Source organism: Oryx dammah, unplaced genomic scaffold (genome assembly GCF_014754425.2).
Source record: "Oryx dammah isolate SB20612 unplaced genomic scaffold, SCBI_Odam_1.1 HiC_scaffold_6, whole genome shotgun sequence".
NCBI lineage: Eukaryota > Metazoa > Chordata > Mammalia > Artiodactyla > Bovidae > Oryx > Oryx dammah.
In genome coordinates, this window is record NW_024070190.1 from 4,219,246 (window position 1) to 4,232,273 (window position 13,028).

Sequence of the window (13,028 nt, forward strand, 5' to 3'; positions counted from 1 at the left end):
AATTTATCCTTACACTCCCTTGATTTTTACAATATCAGTCAATAATATGTACTCACTAAATATTTTTGAGTTGGTTTGTTAAAGAATATATTCTTTATATTATTTCATGGGACTTCTGTGGTGGTCCAGTGGTTAAGATTTCACCTTCCAAAACAGGGAGTGCAGCTATGATCCTTGTTTGGAGAGCCAAGATCCCACATGCCTTACAGCCAAAACAAAACAAAACAAAACATGAAACAGAAGCAATGTTATAATAACTTCAATAAAGACTTTATAAATGATCCACATAAAAAAAAGGAATGTGTTATTTTAAATGTTTCATTATTTGACTTTTAAATTATCCAGTCACATTTACCTGAGATTTACTGAATTAATATTTTCATTTTGCTTGTTTCCATTCTGAATTGAACACTTCCCTGGTGGCTCAGCCGGTAAAGTGTCTGCCTACAGTGTGGGAGACCCCGGTTCAATCCCTGGGTAGGGAAGATCTCTTGGAATAAAAATGTTATGAAAACATCATTAATCAGGAAAAAAAAAAAAAAGCCCGTCTTTTCCACCACTATTGTGGTGGGACATGTGCCATTTCTTGAAGAAATTTCTCACTCAGCAACTGAAAATGAAAGGAACTTCGCATGGTTATAGAGAAATAACAAAAGAAAGAAAAGCGTGCTTCTCTGCATTAATGATTTGTTGTTGCTGGAAGATTTATTGATGCTTCTAAAAATAACATTCAATACTTGGACCATTCTATCAAAAATCTGATAACAGTACATTTTACTCTTTTCAGATATTTTCATTTGAATAGAAGTCATAATGTGCTAGAAGAAAAACACACTTTTTATTCTTAACCTTGAAGCAACATATTTGTAAAATTTTCACTACAACTATTTTGTTAGCAGAGCATTTATCTAAGCTAGAATTTTAGGCAATCTCTTGAAGTATTATAATGGTTAGAATGCTGCTGCTGCTGCTAAATCGATTCAGTCGTGTCCGACTCTGTGCGACCCCGGAGATGGCAGCCCACCCAGCTCCCCCATCCCTGGATTCTTCAGGCAAGAATACTGGAGTGGGTTGCCCTTTCCTTCTCCAGTGCATGAAAGTGAAAAGTGAAAGTGAAGTAGCTCAGTCGTGTCCGATTCCTAGCGACCCCATGGACTGCAGCCTACCAGGCTCCTCCATCCATGGGATTTTCCAGGCAAGTGTACTGGAGCGGGTTGACGTTGCCTTCTCCAATGGTTAGAATAGTAAAGTCAAATTCCACTACAGATTTGATTGTCTCCAAAGCTTGTCATGCTTTCAGAACAACTTAATGCATCTTTAAAAGAGGATAAAATTAAAAGATTCAAACAAAAAGAAAGAAAAATAGAAACAAATTTGATATCTTAACCAACCTGCGAGATTATTAAAACCAAATATTCTTTTTCATTTGATAGATCTGAAAGGCAATACTTTCAGAGGAAAGGAAAGGATATTTTATCTCCTTTTCTAAAATATTAACTCCATAGTCCTTTAAATGCATTTCTGTCACTTACAGCTTTGGGATAAAGTGTTTTGTCAGGAGAACCTATTAATAGAGAAATGGATGATCTCTTGGTGATGTTACAGTGAATTAAAGAATAATTTGACTGCTCTTAGTTTAGAATAAAAACAAGGATAAGAACAGGTGATCAGCAGTTGCTGTCTCCTTTCTCTGCTTCTCTTTCCTTGTTGTTTTCTCATCTCCCTTGTCTTGGAAATCCAGAGATGCTTTATATGCAGCAGGTCACATAGAGAAACTTCATGTTAGATTCATTTATTACCAGCAGAAATATTTTCCTTCCAGAAAAATATATATTTTTAAAAATCTAAGGCTGAGTTTAAAAAAGAAAATCTTTATATCCGTATTGAGAATTTTCAGGAAAAGAGTGGAAACACTCAGAAGGAAGAGATTTTTACAAGCTATGGTTGCTTTTACTTGGCCACTAGAATGCAAAACTAGTGAGTAGTGAGTTTCTCAAATGAGGAGTATTGCATATATAGGCAGAACAGAAAATGGAAAAATGTAAGTTAGTTTCTTTTCCCAAATATAAGAGACAGAAGCATCCATAGTGGTAGGGGTACTTATGGTAATATAAAAGAAAGGCAAATTTAAGTCAGGCTACCAATATTTCTTTCTTTCTTTCTTTCTTTTCTTTTACTTTATTTTACTTTACAATACTGTATTGGTTTTGCCATACATCAACATGAATCTGCCACGGGTGTACACGAGTTCCCAATCCTGAACCCTCCTCCTACCTCCCTCCCCATACCATTTCTCTGGGTCATCCCAGTGCACCAGTCCCAAGCATCCTGTATCCTGCATCAAACCTAGACTGGTGATTCATTTCTTACATGATAGTATACATGTTTCAATGCCATTCTCCCAAATCATCCCACCCTCTCCCTTTCCCACAGAGTCCAAAAGACTGTTCTATACATCTGTGTCTCTTTTGCTGTCTCGCATACAGGGTTCTCGTTACCATCTTTCTAAATTCCATATTTCAAAATGGATAGTGACAAAAAAAATTGATAGTCACCATCATGTTTCAAAAGATTAATAATATGCTTCATGAAATATATAAAAGTTATTTCTTGTGCATTAAAATACATCAGAAACATATAGATATATAATCCATTTTAATAAAATTTAACATTCTTATGCCTTGAGCTATGTAGGCAAACTCTATCCTCTCCAAAGTTCTATGGCCTAATGTTGAATTATTTTTAATTTTCATTAGTGACAGGAATAGTAATAGCAATATCTAATATCCTGAGTGCTTACTCTGGCTCAGACAGAGGGATGAGGGACTTAGACATGATTTTCTTTAATTATCACAAGACCACTTCAAAATACATACTATATATTTTGCACTCTTTAAAAAATTAATCTTTGAAAAGATTCACCTGCAACAGTTCACATAATTTTTAAAGACAATATCAAACCTGAATCTCATTCCAAAGTCCAGTCTTGTATTTATGTTGAGTAATGATAATTAACATTTGCTGTGATGAACTCAGGCAATTTCAAGGCATTTAATGGCCTTAAAAATCTAAAGGGTATCAAATTACATATTGTATGGTTTTAGTGTTAAATGAATTGTTCTATATTTCATGTATAGCTAAATACTGGTTATTTTTCCATGCTTAATCATTTTCTGTTTATGATATAATTTCTAATTTTTACTACCTGTAACTGAATTACTTCATATTGTGTTAATATTTATGTATATTTTTCTCTCCTTAGCCTATAATGGCAACGACCTTAAGGCTCATTATTTTATTCTGCATATTGCCAAGTAGAGTATCTTACAAAAGCAAATTCTCATTTCTTAATTTAAAACAATGAAGAATAGACTATTAGAGTAGTATTCTACTGGTTAAGTTCAGTAGTTCAGTAGTTTCAATGTAACTCTTATTTTAAATGGTTAATTGAATTATCAATGCTAGTGAAAATTACAAAGAATTTGTTGTTTTCCTGTGTGTGCATTTATAATGATAAACTAAAAACAGAAAGCATTTGTTTAAAATTGTATGATGTTTAATTGGTTTAAAGATATTCTAAATGGCAAACATAAAAATACCATTAAAACATGTAATTCTTATGTATATTTTTCTACCCAGAAACATTTAGATTTAATAAGATCGGACACACAAATAAATAAAAATTGTTTGTATTGATTAATTTTGACATACTTGAAAATATATGTCTGATGTGTTTTACATTTTAACATGAAAGCAGGTATTAAAAGGAAAGTATAATATATATGTTACACAGCAAAAAATTTAGTGATGCTGAAGACAAATGCAATTTTTGAAAAGGATCTTATAGAGACCACTAAGAGACTATTTCCTGTTAATAATAATTAGTGCTTTAATAACAATTCCAGTGGGCATAAGGATAGTAACATACACACATAATTAATTTGTTAATTTCTTCTAAAATTCTACCTATATCTTAGAATCTTCTGGGTTTTTTAAATTCAAATATAATTGACACAATATTATATTAGGCAAGTGTACAACATTGTGATTCAATATTTTATAGATTATACTTCATTTAAAGTTATTACAAAATAATGGCTATATTTCCCTGTGCTGTGCAATATACCCTTGTTATTTATATATTTAATGTATAGTAGTTTGTATCTCTTAATCCCATACCCTTAGCTTGCCCTCTCCTTCCCTCTTACCAATGGTATCCACTAGTTTGTCCTCTATACTGTAGGTCAGTTTCTGTCTTGTTATATCCATTTGCTTTATTTTTTTAGTTTCTACATATAAGTGATGACATACTTTTGTCTTTCTTTGTCTGACCTGTTTTATTAAGCATAATACTTTCTAGGTTCATCAAATTTTTTGCACATGGTACAATTTCATTTGGCTGAGTACCATTCTATTATAAATTGGTGTATATATATATATATATATATATATATAGTATATTTATTTTACAATTAATCCCATAAAGATGGATTCCACACCCTTCATCTATAAGTAAAGAAAATGCTTCCCTTTATTTTAAAATCTAGTTTTTTCCTCTTGATTCTAGACTCATTGAATCTGTTTTGGTCCATCTTGTTTTGTTTTGTTTTTTCTCATTTTTCCTTAAAATTCTATGTACATTATTTTTTACAATCCTACCCTCATTTAACTTGCTTTTTGAGCACTTTTAAATTATCCAAATACTATTTTGCATTTAAATTTAATGCTGAAGTGGAATTTACAATAATTAACATTCAATTATATATTTCTCATTCTTTCACAAAGAATTCAAATGTTTAAATATTCTCTTGTCATAATTTATTCTCAAATCTTCCCAAAAGGCAATGAGACACTATTATGATCAATGCATATCTGTATCTATAAATGTAGATATCCCATTCTATATATTATGCTCCTTTTTTTCACTTAATAAAATATCTCAAAGATGGAGATCTTGTATTGTTACTACATATACATATTCTATGATAGGACCAAAGGGAAAGACCTACATAGGAGATAAATAAATGAATATATTTTGAATTGATATAGCCATTTCAAATAATCTTTCCCCCATGATCTTTAATTCCACCACATTAAATAATATTTTAGATCAGTTTGATAAATGGTTTCTGTCATATCTTTGTAAATCTTGCATAAAAGGTATTAGGAGGCAAGTTGACAGGTGTCCAGAATTTCAAAATTAGGAAATTCTTAAAATTGAAAATTGTTATAGCAATTCATAAGAAATACAATGACTTATTAGAAGCTTTATTCATGTATCTAGTTAAGTGAAGTGGAGAAGGCAATGGCACCCCACTCTAGTACTCTTGCTGGGAAAATCCCATGGACAGAGGAGCCTGGTAGGCTGCAGTCCATGGGGTCGCTGAGGGTTGGACACGACTGAGCAACTTCACTTTCACTCTTCACTTTCATGTATTAGAGAAGGAAATGGCAACCCACTCCAGTGTTCTTGCCTGGAGAATCCCAGGGATGGGGGAGCCTGGTGGGCTCCCGTCTATGGGGTCACACAGAGTTGGACACAACTGAAGTGACTTAGCAGTTAAGTGAAGATCCAAGAATCAGAATGTATTCCTTAAGAATAAATACTCCAAAGCATATTCAATTGTGAGATATTACACTTGGAAATCATGGCCCTATTTTTAATATAATGAATGCTGAATTTAGCTAGAACATTTGTTAGATTTGTTATATTTCTCACTGGAAAACTTTAAAATATTGTCTCTCTTACAATATGCTTCACTAATTTAATAGGCAGTTCCTATGAATAGGTTATTTTCCTATGAATGTCTTTAGGATATTAATGAATAGGTCAGAATCAGCATGAGGGCATTTAATAAGGAACTTTGTCTTTGACCTCATTCTATTCAACGGCTTTTATTTTCAATAAATTTCAATATATTATTTTCAATCAATTATTGATTAGATAGTGAGGGTAGGAAACATAGCAGTAAGTGGGCTATGTCTCAGAAATGAAAAGAACGTAAAGGAGAAGAAATTTGCGTGAAGGAGATCAGAGATCATGAAGCCCTGATCTATGTGGCTTAGTATCCTTTAACCTTTTCGATTTCAGTATGTTTTAAAGAAATTATTTTGTGGCTTTTTTCTTACTTTAATAGTAGAGTATCATGTCACTTAAGTATTATTCAAAAGAAGACTTTCTATCATAAAAGAGTCCCCATTTGTTTAAAAGTGTAGAGCCATGGGTTGTAACATTGCATCACTCTTGTGGACATTTTCTCCCTAAGTTTAGTGAACACTGTTACACTTATTTTGAAATACAGATATATTCACAAAATTGAAGCATTTTTTACTTAGTAATCAGCAGCTGATAATGGGTAATATTCCATATGAAGCTCAGAATCCATATTTGCTGAATATTAGCTTAGCCAAAGACCTAGCAATTGGACGTTACACTTCTAGGTTTATATCAAGCAGAAAGCCTTACACAGTGTACCAAAATATACAGAATCACTCGGCATAACTGCAAAAAATTGAAAACTGTTCTTATAACTGCAAAATATAACAAAAATGGCAAGATATTGTTGTATATTCACATGATATAATATGATACAGCAAGGAAAATGTAATAACTAAAATTACATTTAACCAATATAGAGGAACATTCAGTTCAGTTCAGTTCAGTTCAGTCTCTCAGTCGTGTACGACTCTTTGTGACCCCATGAATCGCAGCACGCCAGGCCTCCCTGGCCATCACCAACTCCCGGAGTTCACTCAAACTCACATCCATCAAGTCGGTGATGCCATCCAGCCATCTCATCCTCTGTCGTCCCCTTTTCCTCCTGCCCCCAATCCCTCCCCGCATCAGAGACTTTTCCAATGAGTCAACTCTTCGCACGAGGTGGCCAGAGTACTGGAGTTTCAGCTTCAGCATTATTCCTTCCAAAGAACACCCGGGACTGATCTCCTTTAGAATGGACTGGTTGGATCTCCTTGTAGTCCATGGGATTCTCAAGAGTCTTCTCCAACACCACAGTTCAAAAGCATCAGTTCTTCTGCGCTCAGCTTTCTTCATGGTCCACCTCTCACATCCATACATGACCACTGGAAAAACCATAGCCTTGACTAGATGGACCTTTGTTGGCAAAGTAATGTCTCTGCTTTTCAATATGCTATCTAGGTTGGTTATAACTTTCCTTCCAAGGAGTAAGTGTCTTTTAATTTCATGGCTGCAATCACCATCTGCAGTGATTTTGGAGCTCAAAAAATAAATTCTAACACTGTTTCCACTGTTTCCCCATCTATTTCCCATGAAGTGATGGGACCAGATTCCATGATCTTAGTTTTCTGAGTGTTGAGCTTTAAGCCAACTTTTTCACTCTCCTCTTTCACTTTCATCAAGAGGCTTTTTAGTTCCTCTTCATTTTCTGCCATAAGGGTGGTGTCATCTGCATATCAGAGGTTATTAATATTTCTCTCAGCAATCTTTATTACAGCTTGTGCTTCAACCAGCCCAGCGTTTCTCGTGATGTACTCTGCATATAAGTTAAATAAGCAGAGTGAAAATATACAGCCTTGATTTACTCCTTTTCCTATTTGGAACCAATCTGTTAAACATTAGATATGTAGTAATTCATGAAAGTAAAGTGCAGAATACTTCACATAATTAGATGGTTTTATATGATGCTAAAGCAAAAGTAAGCAATATTATTGGTAAACACATATATGTGTAGATGATGAAACTATAAGCCATGGCATACAAACTATAAAAAATAAGTTTAAAAAAGTAATTCTATTAGGCCTAGAAGAAATAATAGAGCAACTATTTCAACATTTGCAAATCTATAAGTAGAAGTTAGTTTCTCATTTAATTCTAAAGGGCAGAGCTAACATCAATGAGAAGGGATTATGGGAACTTAAATTTTGATTCAGTACAGTAGAATTTTCTAAAAAGCAGAGCTTTCTGAAGAAGAAATGAATTGTCCATTTAAACCTTGATTTTTCTGTCTCTGAATGTGTTTAGGCAGCATTTGGATTGCCACTTGTCTGAGACTATACACAGGAATCTGCATACCATATTTGAGACTGAATTAGATACTTTCTAAGCATCAGTTGATATCTTTTCAAAAAATGAAATTTCAAGAATTTGATTATTTTTAATTAAAAAACACTCCAGTTGTCAAAATACAGTGCAATCTCAAAACTTTCCTTGCAACATTTAAAAATTATGTGAACTATTAATTAAAATTTACCCAAAATTTTGGAAAATAGTAAAGTATGGTTAAACATTATACCTCTTTATAGAAATATATAATGACCTTGAAATGGGAATATGTTTTTAAATATTAGAAATAGAATTCATAAAGACATTGAATAAGGCTACTAATAGCAGATGCATAAGGCAAAAGTGGCAAGAGTCTGGCTGCAGTAAAGCTTCTAATCTTTTTCACTGCATGAGTTTTCTCTGCTGTGTTCTCAAGTAATCCCTGTTAAAAATCAGATTGACAGAAATGAGCACCACTGTTCTAAATGCTAATCTGTCTCCTTCTTTGTCCAGGGCTCCACTTATCTCAGCACGGTGTATCCTTACTCAGCCAGCCCCTGTCGGCCTTCTCCAGATTTTAATCAGCTATTGCACTTGGCTTTCAGTGATTTGGCTTCAGAGGAACTTTCCATGCAATACTGGAGAGTTAATTTAACCTTGATCACGTTTATCATAATGTTTTGTTGTTGGCTTAGTTTATCCCCGGGGATAGAGTTGTTACTGATAACTCTATTCACAATCATCAACAGATTATACCACACAAAAGGTATGTTTGAAGTAACATTAACCATCTTCTGCAATACCTAAACTTCTTGAAAACTCAAAAAAAATTGCACCATCTACCCTCATATTTGTTATAGCAATATCTGCAAACAAAAATAGGCCTTCTTGATGTCATAGATTATAAATATTAAATGTTTTGATCAATATTTTCCTTCTGTACTTATATTTACTTTTTACACTGTGACAATTCCTTCAGAAAAGTCATATTTTATTTTAAAGTATATTTTAAGCACATAGTTCAAGGTAAAAAAAAAATGTAAATGCTTAGTGTGCTTTTTTCCTTTCATTTGTTTCCCCAAAAAAAATTTTTTAAAGGGGGATGGCTGAGGTATATATTAGCAATTTAATCCTAATTAGTATTTTTTGCTTGTAAGATCTTGGTTTCCATATAATTATCCTTTTAGTGACTTTTCTCAAGACTACAAAATTCATTTGAGAAATATGATATGAAGGAGCTTTAAAATATAAGTGTGTGTGTGTGTGTGTGTGTGTGTGTGCACTTACTCAGTTGTGTCCAACTCTTTGGAACCCTATCATCTGTAACCCATCAGCCTCTCCTATTCGTGGGATTTCCTAACCAGGAAAACTGGAGTGAATTGTCACTTTCCACTCCAGTGTATCTTCCCAATCAAGGAATCTCGCATCTCTGGCAGTGGCAGGCAGATTCTTCACCCTTATGTCACCTGGGAATGGTGACTACTTAAACTTTCATGTGTTTCAAACTGAAATAATAATCTAGTACTGAAAGTGAAAGTGAAAGTGAAGTCACTCAGTCGTGTCCTACTCTTTGTGACCCCATGGACTGCAGCCCATCAGGCTCCTCCACCCATGGGATTTTCCAGGCAAGAGTGCTGGAGTGGATTGCCATAGTACTGAAAGGTACATCCAAATTAGCAGCAATAAATCCATAATGTATCCATGATGTCAGATAACTAATATTAGAATGAACATTGTTTTATTTTTTTGTGTTCTAAGGCGTTACACAATTCCTGAAAGACTATTTTAATAATAAATAAACTAAATAAACATTTTACTCTCTCTGAGAAATAAAAAATACTAGGAATATTTAACAACTCAAACTAAGAAATAATTACTGATAACTCTTATGTATAGCGGGGCTTCCCTGGTGGCTCAGATGGTAAATAATCCACTTGCAATGTGGGAAGCCCAGGTTCCATTACTAGGTCAGGAAGGTCCCTGGAGAAAAGAATGGCTATCCACTTCTGTGTTCTTGCCTGGAGAATTTTATGTACAGAGGAGGCTGGCAGGCTACAGTCCATGTGGCCACAAAGAGTTGGACACAACTGAGACTAACAGTTTCATTTTTCACTTCCCCTTTCTTATGTATAATGGTAAATGTGTTGATTAATAAAACGTCTTGTGTGTACATATGTGTTTAGTTGCTAAGGCACGTCTGACTCTTCTGGAGTCCCTTGAACTGTAACCAGCCAGGCTTCACTGTCCATGAGATTTCTCAGGCAAGAATATTGGAGTGGGTTGCCATTTCCTTCTCCAGGGGATCTTCCTGACTCAGAGATCAAAACCCATATCTCCTGCATAGGCAGGTGGATCCTTTACCACTGAGCCACCAGGGAAGCCCTGTGTATGTGTGTGTGTGTGTGTGTGTGTGTGTACTTTTAAGAATTAAATGCTTTTTAAATGAAGATATAATTTTCTTATTTACAGTGACAGAGATTGATTATTTTAAAATGTAGTGATCTCCTAAGATTTTAAAACTAAGTAAATAAAACATTATCAGATCATGTCACCTATGATTTTAGACAATATTACATTTGTATTTAAGCCAAAAAGCAGAATTCTAGGCAGGGCTAATTCCCTCTGTAAAGAAGTAAGTTTAGTTTTAAAAGGATTTTTATCCATTTTACATTTAAGAATAATAAAATTTTGATTAAAATTTATTAAAGTTTTTGCTACAATGATTCAAAAAGAGACATTCAGAATTCTAAAATTTACCCAAGAGAATAAAATCTGATTACTTTTTTAAAGCTTTGCAGTATATTATGGGGCTTCCCATGTTGCTCCAGTGGTAAAGAGTTCACATGTCAAAGCAGAAGACACAAGAGGCTCAGATTCGATCCCAGGGTTGGAAAGATCCCCTAGAGTAGGAAATAGCAACCCACTCGAGTATTCTTGCCTGGAGAATCCCATGGACAGAGGAGCCTGGCAGGCTACAGTCCATGGGGTTGCAAAAGACTCAGATATAACTTAGCAACTAAAACAACATCAAATTATTTTGAAACCCAGGGAACAATGCAACAAACTAGATGAAAGACAGAGGTCTTTGAAGATAAGGTGTACAGCTAATTCTCCAAGATTAAAAAGAAAGAAGGAATGTGTTTATGTTAATTTATGTAGGAACTAAGGAAAACTATGTGGTGTCATCAACTCAGTGGACATGAGTTTGAGCAAGCTCTGGAAATCAATGATGGACAGGGAAGTCTGGTGTGCTACAATCGATGGGGTTGCAAAGAGTTGGACACAACTGAGCAACTTGAACTGAACACATGTGGGTTTTTATTTTATAATTCAAATTTTAAAAATAAACTTTAATTTTTAAAAATAAACTTGACAATTATATTTCCAAAAGAGTATAATAGGTTTTTGTAGTCCACCAGGCCTAATCAGCAGCATTTTCTTACTGCTCCTATCCATAACCATTTATGATTAAATAGTGCATGTATCATATAAGGGATAAGGCAAATGGTGGATAAGGTGGGAGGTAAATAGAAAGATCACAAATAGCCCTTCACTTAAAAACAAAAACAAAAAACAGGGGCAACATCTAGGATGTAATGTAACAGTCCCGTGCTTCCATAAAAACATCCAAAAAAAATCCAGCAAAACATTCTATGAATAAAGTTTTTTACAACTCTGGAAAGCAGTCAGAGGTTTACAGGAACCAAGACAGTGCTGAATCAATACAAAGACAACTTCAGATAGTACAGAATCCTTGTGACCTTGTTGTTGTTGCTGTTCAGTCACTCAGTAGTGTCCAACTCTTTACAACCCCATGGACTAAAGCACACCAGGCTTCCCTGTCCTTCACTGTCTCCTGGAGTTTGCTCAAACTCATGTCCATTGAGTCGATGATGTCATCCAATCAACTCACCCTCTGTTGCCCCCTTCTGCTTGTGACCTTGTACTTGTTCTTTTCCCAACCCCATTCCTCACTTAGTGATGACCTTAAGAATGGAAGCCTGTGTTTCCAGTATGAGATGCTGGTCACTGGTTCTGAAGGGAACAGAACCAACCTTATATTCAATAAATTGTGCTTGTCTGTTCTACTCTTGTCTGGGGGTGATTTGAGAGGTGATACTAAGAGTTTATTTTGTTTCAGCTAACTCAGAATCCACAAAGATTGAAAAAGTGTTAAGAATTCCTTGAAAACAAAATAAGACAAAAAGCCACTTGCAGGCCCTGGAACAAGTATTGCAGTTTAGGCAAATAGGAGCTCTGAAAGCCTGAGGGGAACATAGGGAAGAAAGTGTCTTTGGGAAATGAAGGCACTCAAAAGCACTTGTATATACAGAGAAATTAACAAAACCATATGCATGCCCAAAGTAGGATACTTTTTCATAAAAGACCAGAAAGACACTAAGTTTTCACCAATGGCTGGCTGATCTCTGGACTCAGTGAAAGCAAGAATTGAAAGCTAAGGTGGATTTGTAAATAAGAAATTGACTGGCTATCTCTAACTCCATTATTGTTGCTGCTATATTTAAAATGAATAACCAACAATGCCCTACTCTATAGCACAGGGAACTCTGCTCAATGTTAGGTGGCAACCTGGATAGAAGGGGAGTTAAGGGAGAAGAATACATGTATGTGTGTGACTAAGTCCATTTGCTGTACACCTGAAACTTTCACAACATTGTTAACCAGCTATACTCCATTACAAAACAAATAGCTTAAAAAAAAAAAAAAATAGGCTGGCTAAGTGGCCGAGCACAGAGTCAATTTTCAGGGACTAGAAAGGTTTCATTGTTATTTTTCTTTTCCATATATTAATCTTTTTTGGCTCCTGGTGTTGATTAAAATCTTTATCAAAACACTAGCTGGACACAAGCTCCAGAACAAAGAATTCAGAGGCCACATATGACAGAGAACATAGACGTCACAAAAATAGTTCAGAAACATACATCCACAGAGCAAAGTAAGACAAAAAACAAACACTGAGGAGAGGAAATAATCTGATTTTTAG